The sequence below is a fragment of the Rhineura floridana genome, chromosome 7 (genome assembly GCF_030035675.1).
Source record: "Rhineura floridana isolate rRhiFlo1 chromosome 7, rRhiFlo1.hap2, whole genome shotgun sequence".
Lineage (NCBI taxonomy): Eukaryota > Metazoa > Chordata > Lepidosauria > Squamata > Rhineuridae > Rhineura > Rhineura floridana.
Window position 1 is genome coordinate 22300009 of NC_084486.1, and position 16621 is coordinate 22316629.

The 16621-nt window shown below is 43.8% G+C and overlaps 1 protein-coding gene across 2 annotated transcripts in view; it reads left to right on the forward strand.

Annotated features, from left to right (window-relative positions):
- Positions 1 to 1860: 1860 nt before the first annotated feature.
- GRID1 (glutamate ionotropic receptor delta type subunit 1) overlaps positions 1861 to 16621 on the forward strand; it is a 1096368-nt gene continuing 1081607 nt past the window's right edge. For both annotated transcript variants that reach the window (XM_061635045.1, XM_061635047.1), the window contains exon 1: positions 1861 to 2012. The gene's annotated coding sequence lies outside the window, so the exon portion shown is untranslated. The remainder of the gene's footprint in view (positions 2013 to 16621) is intronic.

The window sequence follows — 16621 nt, forward strand, 5'->3', positions numbered from 1 at the left end:
GGAGGGGAGGAGGGATTCTGCTCTGCCAGCTTGGTTTGGAAAAACTGAAGTTTCCCCATCATTCCACCCCGAAGGGGGGGGGAAGCGGCCAAACTTTTAACTTCAGCCACCCAAGGAACTGGCTGAGGATGGACCTCTCGCCGACGGACTTCAGAGCTAGCCTAAAAGGAGGAGGGCGTGCAGGGCCACGCGCCTGCAAAGAATAATTTAAAAAATCAAGACCCTCTTTCTCTCTCTCCCCACCAATCTTTGTACCTGTAGAGGAGGGATTTTGTTCTAGGCAGATCTCAGACCCCCCGCCCCCTCTTTCAGCCGCCTGCCTCGCCATCCCATGCTCAGGCGCGTGTGCGCAGGGAGATGCTGCTGGCAGAGACGGCTTCTCTGGGCTGGAGAGAGATGCTGAACTTCGCTTCGGAATTTTTCGCACGATGTGAGCATCTGGATGGCATTTAAAGGCACAGGAGAGACGCGAAGAATTAAGTTAGAAAGGCGGACGGTGGAGGTGCCTAGAGGTTGTTGTTGATGATAAGATGCGTAGGGGCCTGTGTGGGCTGAAAACCCCCAGAAAAGAGTAAAAAAACCAAAACACCGTATACCTCTTTTTCTATGCTCACACAAATCAGGGGTATATTATGTCAGTTAGATCGCCAGATGGTTTCATGCTACCTGCATAAACCTGGCTCTAAAATTGGAAGCTTTCAGGTTACTGTATACAAAGCTCTCCGTTAATGTGTATCGTTGCGCAGGAGGGGAACTGACAGCGAGCCATAAGAAGAGAAAGGGGGGGGCACACCATCAGAAGTTTCGTGGTTTTTTTTCCCCTACCTTTTTTGAGAGTGAAACTTTTAGAAAGACCTCTCTTCCTGCTTTCTCTGAAACGGCTCTGTTATATATCTATATGTAGCAGCGCAGGCTAAAATCCCATGAGCCGAGTGGAATCACAAAAGCCAAGCTACAAGAAGGTAGATCCCATAGTCTGAAGGCACACGAGACCACCACTTGGCTGGAACTGGGCAGTGCCTGGATAGGAAACCGCCTGGGAATCACATCTAAGCCGCTTTGGCTTTCGATATGGGGTGGGTGGGGGAAGTAGAATATATAAATGTAAAACAAACGAACAAGAGACGTGGCTGACCCCCGTGTTCCATAATCGGGCTAAATCTCATTGATCACCACCCCTGAGCGTCACGTCCCGGGTTCGCTTCCTCGGGGATAAGGCCAGTTGCCCGAGGGGCCTGAAGTCTTTAGCAACCTAAGAGAACTTGCCATTGCTCAGTTTAGTGGGAAGTTCTGCTCAGTCGTCACTTTGTCCGGGATCTCTAGAAATGCTTCCTAGAAGGCCCTTTACCCCCATTTTAAAAGCAGGAGGCGGCCAGCAGCTAGGATGGCCAGGGTTTCCTAATCTACAACTTGATTGAGGCTCAGGTGAACGCATTGCTAGTCCTCAGTCATAAGATCATTTATAGCGTGTTGGTTACGGGAAGGCCTGTTTTCATTCTCTTGTTGTAACAGCAAAACTGCGGCGTGTTAAACAGTGGGTGGTTTCTCAATTTTCAATATCTGATTATGGGTGAACCTAGGTAACTGCTTTTTACTGAGTCAGGCTACTGGTCCATCTAGCTCAGTGTTACCTACACTGACCGGCTGTAGCTCTCTAAGATTTCTAGGGCCTCTCCCAGTCCTGCGTACAGAAGGCTGAGATTGAATCTGGGACTTTCTGCATGGAAAGCAGAAGCTCTGCCCCTGAGCTGGGGTCCTTCCTCAGCTCCCCTAGTGACTATGGGCCAGGTTTTGGTCCTAGTTCCAGGTGAATGGAGGCCAGCGCAAGATGATGGCGGTCGGTTTCTTCCCAACAGGTGCCATCTTTGAAGGCAACGCGGCCAAGGACGACGAGATCTTCAAGCAGGCGGTGGCAGATCTGAGTCTCAACGATGACATTTTACAGAGCGAGAAAATCACGTACACGATCAAGCTCATAGAAGCCAACAACCCCTTCCACGCCGTCCAGGAAGGTAAGAGCGACCGCGAAGCCCCGGTTGCAGGCTGGATCCGCGCGGCGCGCTTTCGGCTGGTGGAGAAGACGGGCTTGGTTGGGTTGCCTTAACTGGGCTTCTAAAACCACAGATGGCGTGAACGATCCACGCAGGCTGGCTGGTTTCCTTCCTATTGTGACTAATCGGCGGTAGCCACTGGGGGCGGGCACGAGATCCGGGCAACGCGACATCGGGGATGCGTCGATCTCTTTTCACGCTTTGGCAATGCCCTGTAGCTTTTGCTTTCACGTAGGTCTCTCCGTTTGCGCGCGAGACCTCTGGACAGTAGTTTCCCTAGCAAAGCCTGCGATTGCCACCCACCCCCTTTAGCTCTCGGAGGAGCTTCTCTTCGGCCGTAGGAAGGGAAATGGGAGAAGGCAGCTGGCTGGCGGGGACTGACGCACAAAGCGAACGTTGTTGTCGGCCGAGCGTTTGTTTCCCGCCGCTTCCCCCCCTCGCCGTTGCTGCGCGGCCTGGCTGAAAACTTTTCTTTCGGCCAAAGGTGGGCGCTGTTTCCCAAGGAAAAAGCAAGCGAAAATCAAATAAAAGCCGCAGGAATTGTTTGGGGTGTCCGAAGAGAGGGAGAGGAGGATCCTCTGGCCTTGTTTTAAGCACAACTCGAGGAGTTTATCTCCGGCTTAGAACCCGAAAAACTAAGTTAAATTATAAAGCAATGTTTACTGTCGGGAACAGGCGTGTTGGTTGCCTAAAGAGTTCCGAGGCGATGTTTCAGCTGCGTGGCTGGGAGTGTGTGTGGACGCGCAGGCCCATTGGAAAGGCCTGCAGTCGGAGCCTTGTGAAGCTGTATCCCAGCCTGTTCCAGGCGTGTGTAGGTTTTACAGCCTAAAGGTGGAATGGGAATGAATGGAACCGGGGGAGGGGAGGGTGAGAAAAGGGTCCAGAAGCGTTTTTCATGGATCAGGAGAGAATACCTTTAGATAATGATACTGTGGCTCCCGAAAGAGCCTTTTAGAAGGCAACAGGTGGATTATTTTGTGCAAGGTACTGAGAGACTTCTAAGCTTGGGGGCGGAGGCGGGGGGGAAAGAAATGCTGAAATATAGGGGGTGGGAAAGGGGAGCAACATTAAGTGTTTGGGGAAATGGGTTTGAAGCTGCATGGATGAAGCAGCCTCTGGTTTCTGAAAGCAAAATCTGCAATCAGTTCGTTAACGTTCAAGGTGCTGTGAGATTCTCTGCGGTTTTGCTGACTTATCAAGGCTTTATGCTAGTCCCTGTTCCCCCCCCCTTCAAAAATCCTCTACAGGGTACAAGGAAGCATTCTGGGGTGGTGGTGTTTGCTTGTTTTGCAACCTCTCTATGCTTTCCTCTTCTCTTTAGCCTTGGCCTATGAAGAGTCCATCCTTACAGGAGGGAAGAGAGAATGGGTGTGCATTTGGATGTGTTGTAAACAAAACATGTTGGTCAGGTGTCCTGAATTGCTGCCAGAGCTATTTTTTTAAAAAAAGAGTGAGGTGAGGAGAGCAACTCAACGGAGCTTCATGATCTGAACATCTCTTCCAGTCGCTCTCCCGCTTTGTGGCTCCTATCAATCTATCTCCCTGTTGGCAAGGAGAAAGGAGACCGAAAGGGAATAATGAATTGTACAAGCACAAAGAGCTGTTTCAGGAGGCTTGTGTGCTGCCCATCCCGGATGTGCTTTTTAAATGGCAACTGGCATAAATAGGATGCGTTGTACATGATCAGGAGTTGCATGCAGGCGTTATCACCTAGTGTAATGTTTTCTGATGGGGTTGCATTTTGTAGGGGAGTGACTTGGATGAAAGGAAGGAAGGGCTGTTTTAGGGAGGGGGAGAGAGAAACACATTGCATCTAGATTTTTCTCGACCCTGGCCTTGAGATCAGGTCATGCTGTTTTTCTGTTAAAGCTGTAGATAAGGTATCATAGTAAATGTACAGATATTAACAAGTAGATAATATTTATCTCTGCTGTGAAATGCTTCACATGCCATCCGATCTAGTTGCTGTTAAAGGTACAGGAACAAGCAGGGTATTTGGTTCTGGTCAGCTGGTCAACCTAGGGGATGGAGGCAGGCAAGTTATCAACAAAGTATGTATTTTATTTTATGCGTTTATGCATTTATTCGTGCATTACTGAAATGCAGCCTCTAAGTCCATGCAGGCTTAAAAATGGATCGGATAGCCCAATTTAAATTACAGGCTGCAAACTATCCTCAAGTTTACTAGGTTTGATAAGTAGCTGTGTAGGTAAACGATTTCAAATTACAGAAGAACGCATTTTGAATTAATTGGCTTGCTTCTACCTTGGATTAGAGACGTTGCGGGGGGAGTTTGATGAAGTCGCAACTGATTACTGCATGCATTCTTTCAGCAGCCGTATCTACGTAGCAATTCTCCAAAAAAAAAAAGAGTGCTATTTATATGCCTTGGCAATATTACTATTATCCCACCCCCCGAATGATTAATCATGAAACCTATTTCTTACCACAGATTGGAAATACTTTTTTCTCTGTGTCAAAATTCACATATGTTTGTATGGATACTTGTTGGTTCAGCACAATTTTCATGAAAATGTTTCTGGATTGTTTCCTACAACATTTAGCTCTGTTAACTGTATTTATTATAGCATCTTGTATTTAAACTACTCACTTTACCCATGATTCCTTCTCTTGGGTATTTTGGACACTTTTCAGTGAGATGCCAAGATACTGGGAATTCTATTTTTTATATATATACTTTGGTGTGAACTTCAGTTCTTCCCACTAGTAGCCATATGGGAAGGCTCAATGGCCAGTTATGTGGACTGGGCAAGGGTGGCGCAGAAGAGGAAATGAGACAAAACAGTCTAGTATGGGAGTTAAAAATAGGCCACTGTTGTATTGATTTCAGCAAGTCAACAGAGTTGGCATGGCTTAGAGTAAGGATCTAAAGCCATGCCCAGCTGGCCTGGTGGACATACCCTTGGAAGTTGCCAGCATAATGGTCCCCACTGTGGTCAGGCCAAACATCTGGGATCCAGCTGGTAACCTGAAGTGAGTGACATCAGGCCTTCCACCCCAAGCTAGGGCTATGACCTGGTACTCCACCCCAAGTTCCCTTAAGTTGATGATCCTGCCCAATGCCATTTTGCATCAAAGTTGTGTCAATAAAACAGCGATGCTTAATGAGAACTAACTGCTCTTACTGAAGGAAAAGTGAAAACCTCACAACCAAGGTCTAGTTGTGATTGGGAGTAAAATTCCTTTCTGGCCTTATCAACCAGTGGCCAACAAAGTCCTCAGCTAGGATCTAATACCAATGGAGGGTGGGTGAGGAAGTTCCAATGAAAAGAAGCCAGGTCTTCTGGGTGGCTGGTGCTTTTAAGCGTAACACTGCCCTCCCCTGCCGAAGCTGTTGCAAGACCGCAGGATTCATGCATCGCAATCCTATGCATGATTACTTGGAAACAAGACGCATTGTGTTCAATAGGACTTGCTCCCAAATAAGTGTTTATAGCAGGGATGAAGAAACTGCAGCCCTCCCAGAGGTTGTTGAACTCCAACTCCCATCAGCCCTGGGCTCCTGCTGGGAGGAAGGGCGGGATATAAATAAAATAATACATAAATAAATCAGTGCTTGCCAACATGGCCAGTGAGCAGGGATGATGGGAACTGTAGTCCTACAACTTCTGGAAGTCTGCAGGTTCCATGTTCCTGCTGTATACGATTGCCACCTTAATGTATGAAAGTACAACAGCAGGAGATGCTACCTCTGGGCTGTGTGTGCTTCCAGTTGTGTTCTTGCACTTGAGGAAACTAGGTGAGAGTAGGAGGGTTGATTGTCATCAAAAATTTTAGTGTACTGTTGGATCTTCATACAGCTAAAAAGGTTCACTGGCCTATTTTGGAGCTGATATTCATGCAAGAAACTGTAGTTGGCTAGCTGAAATAGCATTCTGAATGTGCAACCTTACAGCATCTTCTTCCCTGGTTTGATTGTGTTGGGATTTAAAATAAGACACCCAAGCAGAGAAGTGAAGCATTTAGAGCATGGGAGGCGTATATTTTCTGCCTTTGTGTTGCATGCTCGCAGATGCAGATATAGGTATATATAATTTGCTCTGCTTCAGTTTTGTATCTGATGAAGAAGCTATGACAAACCTAATGTGTGAGGCATACTCTGGAAAGTCAAGAAAATATTGTAGCCACATTTTAATCTGTTTTGATACAACTCATTAGGCGTTGCAAAATTTTCTGCAAGGCCTTAATAAGTGTTGTTTTAAACTGTCCACCCATGGGCAGTGGGGTTCTAAATTTAGAAAGGCTCTCTGGGCTTCTATGCTGAAGGGCAGATGGGATGTTGGGGAAACATTATCATTCTACTAAAGACTTGCCTCTTTCGGAGAAGTTATTATGTATTTCTCTCTCCTGGGGAGGACTACAAAGTGATCAGCTGTTCACCGAAGGGGTGCCAAAGCTTTGACATGATGGGTGAGTTAAGGTGAGAGTGGTAGCTTTATCTTGATTTCCTGGCTTCTTGTTGATGCCAGACAGACGATTCCCCCCGCCCCATTTTAATTTTCCTCTCTTTGCTGTTATACAGTGCGCTGACAGAATGATGCATGGATGTGCCAGAAGCCGTAGTATTACTCTGTAGTATCTTTTTGGACCACATTCTGCCCTGTCATCCGTTATCTTAGTGCTGTTGGTTTTTTCTAAGATGTTCTGATGAAGTGAATCAACTGGTTTGCTCCAAGAAGACATTGCTACAGATGCTGCAATAAGGCTCTGAGGTGTGTTTTGTTTTGATGCACAGTGCCTTCCTGACTAATGCCATGCAGCTTAACACTGCAGACGTCAGTGTAACTGCAGGCACATTTATGGTCTGATACTATGGTGCATTGTGCCAACAAACTCTTTTTTCAGGTAGTTGGACTCAGCATAACCCAACTCTCTGGGTGTGGGGGGTGTGGGGTGTGTGTGTAGGGGGGGTGTGGGGGGTGTGTGTAGGGGGGGTGTGGGGGGTGTGTGTAGGGGGGGTGTGGGGGGTGTGTGTAGGGGGTGTGTGGGGGGTGTGGGGTGTGTGTGTAGGGGGTGTGTGGGGTGTGTGGGGTGTGTGTGTAGGGGGTGTGGGGTGTGTGGGGTGTGTGTGTAGGGGGGGTGTAGGGGGTGTGGGGTGTGTGTGTAGGGGGGGTGTAGGGGGTGTGTAGGGGGTGTGTAGGGGGGGTGTAGGGGGTGTGTAGGGGGTGTGTAGGGGGTGTGTAGGGGGTGTGTAGGGGGTGTGTAGGGGGTGTGTAGGGTGTGGGTGTGGGGAGTGTGGGGGGGAGTGGGGTGTGTGGGTGTGTGTGTGGGGGTGGGTGGGGGGTGTTGGGCTATGACCTGGGAGACCATGGTTTGAATCCCCACTCAGCCATGAGGTTCACTGGTTCACTGTGTGACCTTGGGTCAGTCACTGCCTCTCAGCCTAACCTACTGTACCTCACAGAGTTTTTAGCATAAAATGGGGAGGGGAGAACCATATATGCTACCTTGAGCTCCTTGGAGGAAAGGTGGGATATAAATGTAAGAAATTAATTATATACATATACATACACACACACACATACACATTATAACAAAGAGAGCATGTGGGAGGGAGGGATCATGTCAGTGCTACCAGATGCCATTGCCTTGGAGGGGATATGGCTGTGGAAACTTCCTGTGTGGATCCATCTCTCATATTTGCAGAGCAACAAAAGATGCAGTCACAAATCAGCTGCATGTCACTCAGAGAAGCCCTTGCAGTGGGCCTATGATATCACACCTGCGTTGGAGTCATGTTACTCTAGTGGTGCAGGCAGATATGTTCAGGATGGAGGTGCCAGTGTGCCAGGGTTTGTGTTCCTTCTTATGGAGAAGTACAAGTAAGTGACCCAAACTTTATTTTGGCTGCGGTTACGGTTTTACATCAACCAGCAAGATCTTTGGCTGTGTGAGAAGTGGACTGCATCCACATTCATTCATGATTGTATGTCTGCCTTCCTGCACAGGTGTTGTCCATTCAGATTTAAAATAAAAGCAACAGTCAAGTTTCTAGCAAGAAGTTTCCCTCCACATACTGTAGTGTCTGTGTGCTGGGGTGAAATCCTATCCTGGTGTTGCCATGTGATTCTAAATAAGTTCTCACACCCCAGTAGCTAAGCAAACCTTGAGTTGCTTGTGTTAACCAGAGTGTGTGAGATCACCTATGAAGAATGTACACTTACATTTTGTGTGGGTCCTGACAGGTATTATACTGACATTAAGTATGGATCAAGTTACTTGAGAAAAAGGTCGGTTTGTCTGTCTAGTCTAGTTTACTTTTTAAAATACCAATATTTATAGGACAACAAGATAGAGTATGAGAGTGTAAAACAAATACAAGTTGTACTAAGGAAAAAACAAAAAGTTGTACCCAAATGATCTCATCCAGCTTGTCCCAAAGGAGGAGGCATGATGATGTGAGGGGCTAAAACGTCAAAAGCCTCCTGAAATATTCTCTGAACCGGCTCTAATATTTATATCCTTAAACTCGTGTAGGTCAGCAGTAATCTCTAATTTAAGAACATATTTTGGACCATGCATGCAAAGCAGTATTATACCACTTTAACAGTTATGCCTTCCCTCAAAAGAATCCTGGGAAGGTTAGTTTGTGAAGGCTACTGAGAGTTGTTAGAAGACCACTGTGCCCCTCACAGAGCTACAATTCCCAGAGTTTCTTGGGAAGAAGAATTGATTGTTAAACTAGTGGTGCAGATGTGGCCTTTAAACAGTGAACTATCAATTTCAGTTTTGGCATCTGCATGTCCGCATTTCCTACGCGATGAATTTCTACTAAGATTCAAAACAACCCATTTGACTTTAGTTCATGTTTGAGCTCCTGACCCTCAATATAACTGCTTTGAAGCTCCAAAATAATTCCATTATGTGTTCAGCTTGTCATGTGAGGAAACAATATTAACAATACTAGTGTAACCAAGTTGCTTCCTCTGTTTTTAGCTATTTATTCCTAGGAAGAGATATTTGTGGATTTTCTGCCTTCGGTGCCAAAATAACTTGACTGGTCTTGGATACTGTGGGGATGGGGATGGGTGGGTTGCAAAATGGCTTGAACTAACCTGTGTACACTCTCTCTGTTGTGCCCAAGTGTATGTACACCCACCTGCCAGAAGTGATCACAGATCACACATTAAAAATAGAAATGTGCAGATTCTTGTAGGATTTAACACTTGTCTCCTGAGAAATTCCATTTGTGACCTCAAGCCCACTAGAAACAGAGGTTGTGGGAGTAGGTGCAGAGAACAGGAGGCTGCTGAACTGGATCTCAGCAGATTTGGCAGTCCTTTTTGACAGTTCAAGTCACTGCATGCAGTAATTGTTTCACACAAGAGCTCTCTTCAGGCACTTGGTAACAAAAGCATGAAGGGGCTTCTAAGAACATGGTAGACAGCATTGTCCTCTTGATGCTGACATGTATTGGCTGATCAGCATTGATCTGACATATGTGAATAGAATCCCTTTCAGAAGGGTGGTGATCCAGTATGAGTGTCCAGGAAGTTCTGGCACATGCTTAGAAGCATCTTCACATGTTTGGTACCAAAAGACTGAAGAGGCCGATGGTGTCCTGCAAATTAGGACACAGTATGGAGCTGGTGTGCCTGGACTATCTACATTCATGGTCTTGCTGATCCTTTCTGACGATTGCTAATATCAATTGATTTGACCTGTGTATGGTATTTTTGCTTTCAATGCTTGGACTATCTTTTCATGAAGCAATGACAGACAGTCTGAGTGTGACCCTAATTTGGTGCTTCAGAGAATGGCCTGATTTGGTGTGAAGTTTGGGGAGAAAGTTTTTAAAAGACACAAATGTCTTCAATATTTTCAGTTATCCAGGTTTTCAGGGCACCCAAATCACTTTGGAAGTCCCTGCTTCGCTTTGGAGAGATCCCACTTGGCCTCCGTCTGAAGCTTTGGATTGGGTTTTGTCCAAATCTGATGCACACTCCTAGCAACCACCTTTGAAAGTAACCTGCTCTGAAAATGAAACGTTTTCTAACAAGTAAAAATGGGCATTTCCTCAAACCAAATATCCAGATCATTTGAACATTTCTGGGGGGGGGATACCTTAGATGAAGAAACTTCAGAGGCATTCACACATTACATTCAGTGAGTGCATAGACTGTGTACCTGTGCATATAATAGTTGAGCTGGAGAAAACAAGTGTCCACTCTTTCATAACAAATAAGTCTACATATGTACCTGTGTTCAGTGTAACATGAACAAACCTATAGAAAGATTTGGGAACTGACTGAGCTTTTTCTGGAAGTGGGCATGGATGCAACCTTGGGCATGTTTATCTGAGAAAACAGTGGGGCTGACTTCCAAGTAAACATGTATAGGCTTGTGCTGTTAATTATACTTAGTTCCCATGGAAATCAATGTTACTTAAGTTCAACTAACTTACAGTTGAACCCTATACATGACTACTTGGAAGTAAGCCCCACTGAATTTAATGAAACTTACTCCCTCAGTTAAGTGTGTGCAGGATTGCAGCCTTAGCTGGAATCCAACTGTCTGATGATAAAGTAAGCTGGACACTGCAAGTCTAAGAGCAGGTTTTAAGGTGGGTAGAGAGAGAAACCACTACGATCAGAACACAATTTAGAAGCTTTCCACAGTCATAGCTTCCCAATGCTCAGGTGAACATAGGAAGCTGCCTTACACTGAGTCAGGTCATTGGTCCATCTAGCTTAGTATTGTCTGCACTGACTGGCGGTGGCTCTCTAGCATTTCATGCAGGAGGCATAACCCATTCTACCTGGAGACACCAGGGATAGAGTGTGAGGTCTTTTGCATGCGAAGCATGTGATCGACCACTGAGGAACCAGGAGAAGGTGAACTTTTGTTCCTGATCTGGTTTTAAAAAACAAGTTTTTCTGAAGCATTTCATTGGGGGATCATGGTTTGTTTCTTGTCTGCCTCGTGCTTACCACTCTAGAATCTGAATGTCTCAGAATGGCTTTTTCACATAAGTATTCTATTACACATTTTTGTTTTTATTTTTACATATTGAGGTGCTTCATAAGAATATGCCCATAATTTAAAATTGTAAATGGAAATGTCCCCCTGGTTATTTCTACTTTAACACCAGGGGCAAATCTTACATACATATATATATATGTATATAGGATGTGGGATGTAAAAGACTGGTGCGATTGAAAGAGTGCCCATATCTGCTTCCCTTCCTATTACACTCCTAGAGTTTTTGACAGTGATTAAAACACACACACATGCACCAGAGGGGCTGAAACAGATACTTGAGCTACGGAGGGGTGGGTATGAGACAGTTCACTAGGCTCATTTCCCCCCTCCCCTCTCTGATTTTGAGCCCTTCCAGAGCTACTGCTTGCTGTTATATTTTGAAAGAGAGGAATTTCACACCATTTGTTTTAAGTGTGTACACAGATGGTAGGGAGATGAATTAAACTGAAATTGACTCTAGTTGGTCCATTAAGGAAGGCCTGCCACTTGAGTCTGATAATATCACCAGAGCCCTGAAGGAGAATTGTTAAAAGTGTACTGGCTGAACGTCCAGGAAAAGTAAAAAAAAAAGGGAGTTAAAAGATCGTTTCTGACACCCTCATAAAATTTACATTTAAAAGAACATGCATGACGGTCTCCACCTCATGCATACCACATGGACAGTACCTAAGGTTTCTTAGAGTCTTGTCGTACCTGCCCTCCAGAAGTCTTTAGGGCATGAAAGCGGGCCAAGGAAAAAGCCCACCTGTATTTAGGAACAAAAAGCCAATGTAAATATTGCATACCTTCTGAAGAGGGAGAGACAGCCAGGCCCAGGGCCAGGGGAGAACATGGGCCAGAAGCTACTGCTAAAAGCTCTTGGTTGTCTATATCTGTTAGTCGATGTTTCACCACTGCCTTGGCCACATTAAATTCCATATGTAACAACTCTTCAGGTGAAAGACCAACCAAAACAGTTTTCTGTACAACCAGTTTGGGCCAAGTTGCATTAAAAGAGTCATTTAGAATCTGTCTCGCATAAGACTCAGAGGTGAGCTTAGAAAAACACCGAAGCCAGTAATATATTGTGTAGAGCCAAGCTAGACATTTCAGGGAATTTAGACCAACTTCCAGCATAAGAGTGGCCCCTGAAACATCTGGGAACACCAAAGATAGATCTTAAAGCGGCATGAAGAAGGCCGTCAAAAGACCCCTTAAAGTATGGGGTCTAAATCGGAGCCCAATACAGCAGCATCGGGATAATTTTGGCTCTGATAATCCGTATAACTGCCAGTACATATCTCCTGCCTTTAGAAAGCTAGTTCATATGTGCATGTGCTCACAATGACTTATAATGATGTGCATCTGTGAATGATCCATTGCAGATTAAAATATTAGAGAGACTTTTCATAGCATGTCACATTGACTCAAAACAATGCTTTTCAGTGGAGCTATTTCATCTGTCTGTGAGGTATTCAGTAATTAACTAATATGCAGGTATGTGTGAATTATACTGATGTGTGGAATCAAGGCTATGCAAACATTTCAGTTTCCTCTGTGCCAACATGACTCTTCTAGGCACTCATGTGATTGCTCCCTTGGGACTTTTCTCAGCCTTACTTGGAATCTTGATTTGTAGGACTATAACAGTAGCTTTCAATCTTTCCAAGTTTGTGGAATACTTTTATGACTTGTCTGCCATGGAACCCATGTATATTGCATAGAATTCTGGGATATGTTTTAGGATGAGCGTTCATTTACAGTAGCCTTCTAAGCCTCTATGTGCAATGACATTGTGTTTAATGGGATTTACTCCTTGGTAAGGGTGCACAGGATGGCCGCTATAATCACATAATTCATTCCTTTTTAATCTGGCATCAGTTGTTTCTTGACTACCGATTTCATGCTGACTCATTGGGTTGGGGAACTTGCTGAAACCAAATTCAGCTCTCTAGAAAGAGCTTACGATTGCATGCATCACTTAGTTTTAATCTGTTCTTTCAGTGCTTACTAAGCACATGCCAGAAACAGTGGAAAGTAGGGGAATCTTTTCCACGTTTCTAGAGTCCTGACAGTGTTCCTGCACCCTTTGCTAACCAGTCTACTGCTGTTAAAAGCTGGTGCTCAGCTGGATGAAACGGCCTAAAGCTTCCCTCCTGGTGCCTTCTGAGACCAAACCCAGACTTGTTAATGACTATCACAGTGAAGACATCTGCGACACTGTTGTCTGTTGCTGTGTTTGATTTTATGCTTATGAGCTACTTGGTTCAACATTTTTTGTTGGGCGTACATTGAGGAAAAACTAGAAATAATACAAAAAGGCAAAATCCTATGCATGTCTTCTTGGGATGAAGTCCTACTGAGTTCAGTGGCACTTACGTTCAGGTAAGCGCGTTCAGGTTTTGCAGCCAAAACCTCTTCTTCAAGTAGCCTTCACCTAAGTGGGAGTTTTGTGTATGTTCTTAAATGGAGGTGACTTTCCAAAGACCCTTCAGTTGGAAAGTAATACACTGTTGATTTATACAATGAAAGTGCATTTCTTTGCAGAATGCTGGGCCAATATTGCATGGGAGTTGCATAGAAATCCAGTCCCTGGGATCCAAAAGGTTATATAACTTATTTATGCACGTGGCAAGCAATATTTGTGCAGTCTTCCTGGATTGCTTTTTGAAGGGTGCAGGGAAAAGGGAACTAGAGAGCCTCATACATGAACATCCAGTTTTCTAGTTTACCCTTCTGGGAGCGGTTGGGAAATCATCCTGAGCAGTATTTCATGAGGCCTGGGATGCTGCTGATAGAACAGAGCATCAGCCCTGCCACCCTTCCCATGCACAGAATTGCTTTGGCGTAAGTATAGGCCTTCTTGGGTTCAGGTCAAAGACAAGTGCTACATTTCATTTCTGGATTGCTCTCAGTTCACCTTACTGGTGCTGCATACAGTCTAAAATAGCTTGTGTTGCGGAAGCTTTATTTTAAAAGAGCAATGTTTTGATAATTGAGGGAAAGGAGTTTCATATTTTTGAGAGTGTCTTTCTGAGATCAAGACACAATAGTGAAAGAAGGTGGAACCGTACATTTCCCTCATCACATTGGGTTGGAGCCAGAGATACATGAGCAAAAGAGATTCTGTTGGTGGGTGCTATTCTGCAAACACGTGTGCAGAAGCTGGCACAACACGAACTGATTCCACACATGCATCTTCAGTTGTGTACAGGAGATTGCGCGACACTTTGTACTAACAGAACCACACTTCTTGATTGCCATTCTCCCCTGTCCCCAAGATCTTGCACCATGTTAGAGCCTTCTACTTGTGAAAGTGTAGTTCCACTTGCAGAAGGATCCCTTTGCAGCCAGCCCAGTGATTATAACCATATTTATGGAGGTAATGCTTGATTTAACAGTAGCTTGAAGTGGAGTGGCTGTATATTATAGCCAGCGTGGATTTTTCACATTCTGCAATGTTAAATGGAAAATACCCCCCTTCCCATTCTGATGCTTCCCATAAACTCATTTCAAAACAAAACCTTGCAGAACTTATAGTCCTGAACTCAGAAACGCTTGCTTAACAACCCTTTCAATTTTCATGGCGATACACAAAACAGTCAGAGACAATAGAGAGCTCAAAGTCTAAAGAGAGAGAGAGAAAACCCAGACCCCTTTTGGACTTTTTTCTCAGAGTTCTCATAATCGGTTGAAATTCATTAAAAATCAGCCATGTTCACAGAGTCCCTGTAATCCTATTACTGACCTTGCCCACTCTGACCTTCATCTTCAGAAGTTTAAAAGTTAAAAAAAAATGCCTGTCTGATTTTTAATTAATTTAAGAAATTTTGGCTGGAACCCAATTATAACGTTGGGCATGCTCAGTAAGAACCAACTGTCAGTGTTCTAAAAGCCAGACTCACAGCTGCTGGGCTTAGCTAATCAGGGGGCTACACCCACACCAGACTTTGATTTCACTTGAGACAGTCATGGCTTCTCTCAGAGAATCCTGTGGAGTGTAATTTGTGAAGGGTGCTGAGAGGAGACTCCTATTCTCCTGACAGAGCTCCAGTGGCCAGAGTGGTTTAACAGCCTCTCTGATTGAAGCTCTGTGAGGGGAACATGGCATCTCCTAGCAACTCTCAGCACCCTTCACTAACTACACTTCCCAGGATTCTTTGGGAGAAGCCATGACTGTCTAAAGTGAAAGAAAGGTCTGGTGTAGATGTGGCCAGGGACAGCTCTGGTTTAAATTTGGGTGGGAGGCTACATGTGCCTGCTGTAGGGGAAAAAAGGGGGGGGAATCCTGAAAAGCAGTGATACTGTTCACAATGTTTTCCTTTTGGAAAGGAAAGGGGCTTCCCCTCTGGCCAGTTCCCACCCACCCAGTCTCCTCCCCTCCCCCTCCTCCCTGCCCCTCCCCCAGGTCAGTGTTGGACTAGTACCTGGGAGACCAGGATTTGAATCCCCACACAGCCATGAAGCTGACTGGGTGACCTTGGGCCAGTCACCGCCTCTCAGCCTCAGAGGAAGGCAATGGTAAAACCACCTCTGAATACCACTTACCATGAAAACCCTATTCATAGGGTCACCATAAGTTGGGATTGACTTCAAGGCAGTCCATTTCCATTTTCAAACATAATTGCACAGAAATAAATCCCATTGAACTCAAAAAGTATGCAAATGATCAAACCCACCCTCCCTTCTCCAATAATAATAATAATAATAATAATAATAATAATAATAATAATAATAATAATAATAATAATAATAATAATAATAATAATAATAATAATAATAATAATAATAATAATAATAATAATAATAATAATAATAATAATAATAATAATAATAATAATAATAATAATAATAATAATAATAATAATAATAATAATAATAATAATAATAATAATAATAATAATAATAATAATAATAATAATAATAATAATAATAATAATAATAATAATAATAATAATAATAATAATAATAATAATAATAATAATAATAATAATAATAATAATAATAATAATAATAATAATAATAATAATAATAATAATAATAATAATAATAATAATAATAATAATAATAATAATAATAATAATAATAATAATAATAATAATAATAATAATAATAATAATAATAATAATAATAATAATAATAATAATAATAATAATAATAATAATAATAATAATAATAATAATAATAATAATAATAATAATAATAATAAAATTTTATTTGTGAGTCGCCTATCTGGCCGAATTAACGGCCACTCTAGGCGACGTACAACTTCACAGTAAAAATACAATAAAAGCCAAAGAGGACCACAACAATAATAATATTACCATATTAAAAACTAACCCACCCCAGAGGTCCCGTAGGCCTGCCTGAACAGCCAGGTCTTTAAGGCCCAGCGGAAACCTATCAAGGAAGGGGCATGGCAGAGGTCAAAAGGAAGGGAGTTCCAGAGGGTGGGGGCTACAATTGAAAATGCCCTCTCTCTGGTCTGCACCAGCCTCGCTGTCTTAACTGGCGGGACCGAGAGAAGGTCTTGTGTGGCTGATCTTGTTAGGCTGCATAATTGGTGATGCTGGAGGCGCTCCTTCAGA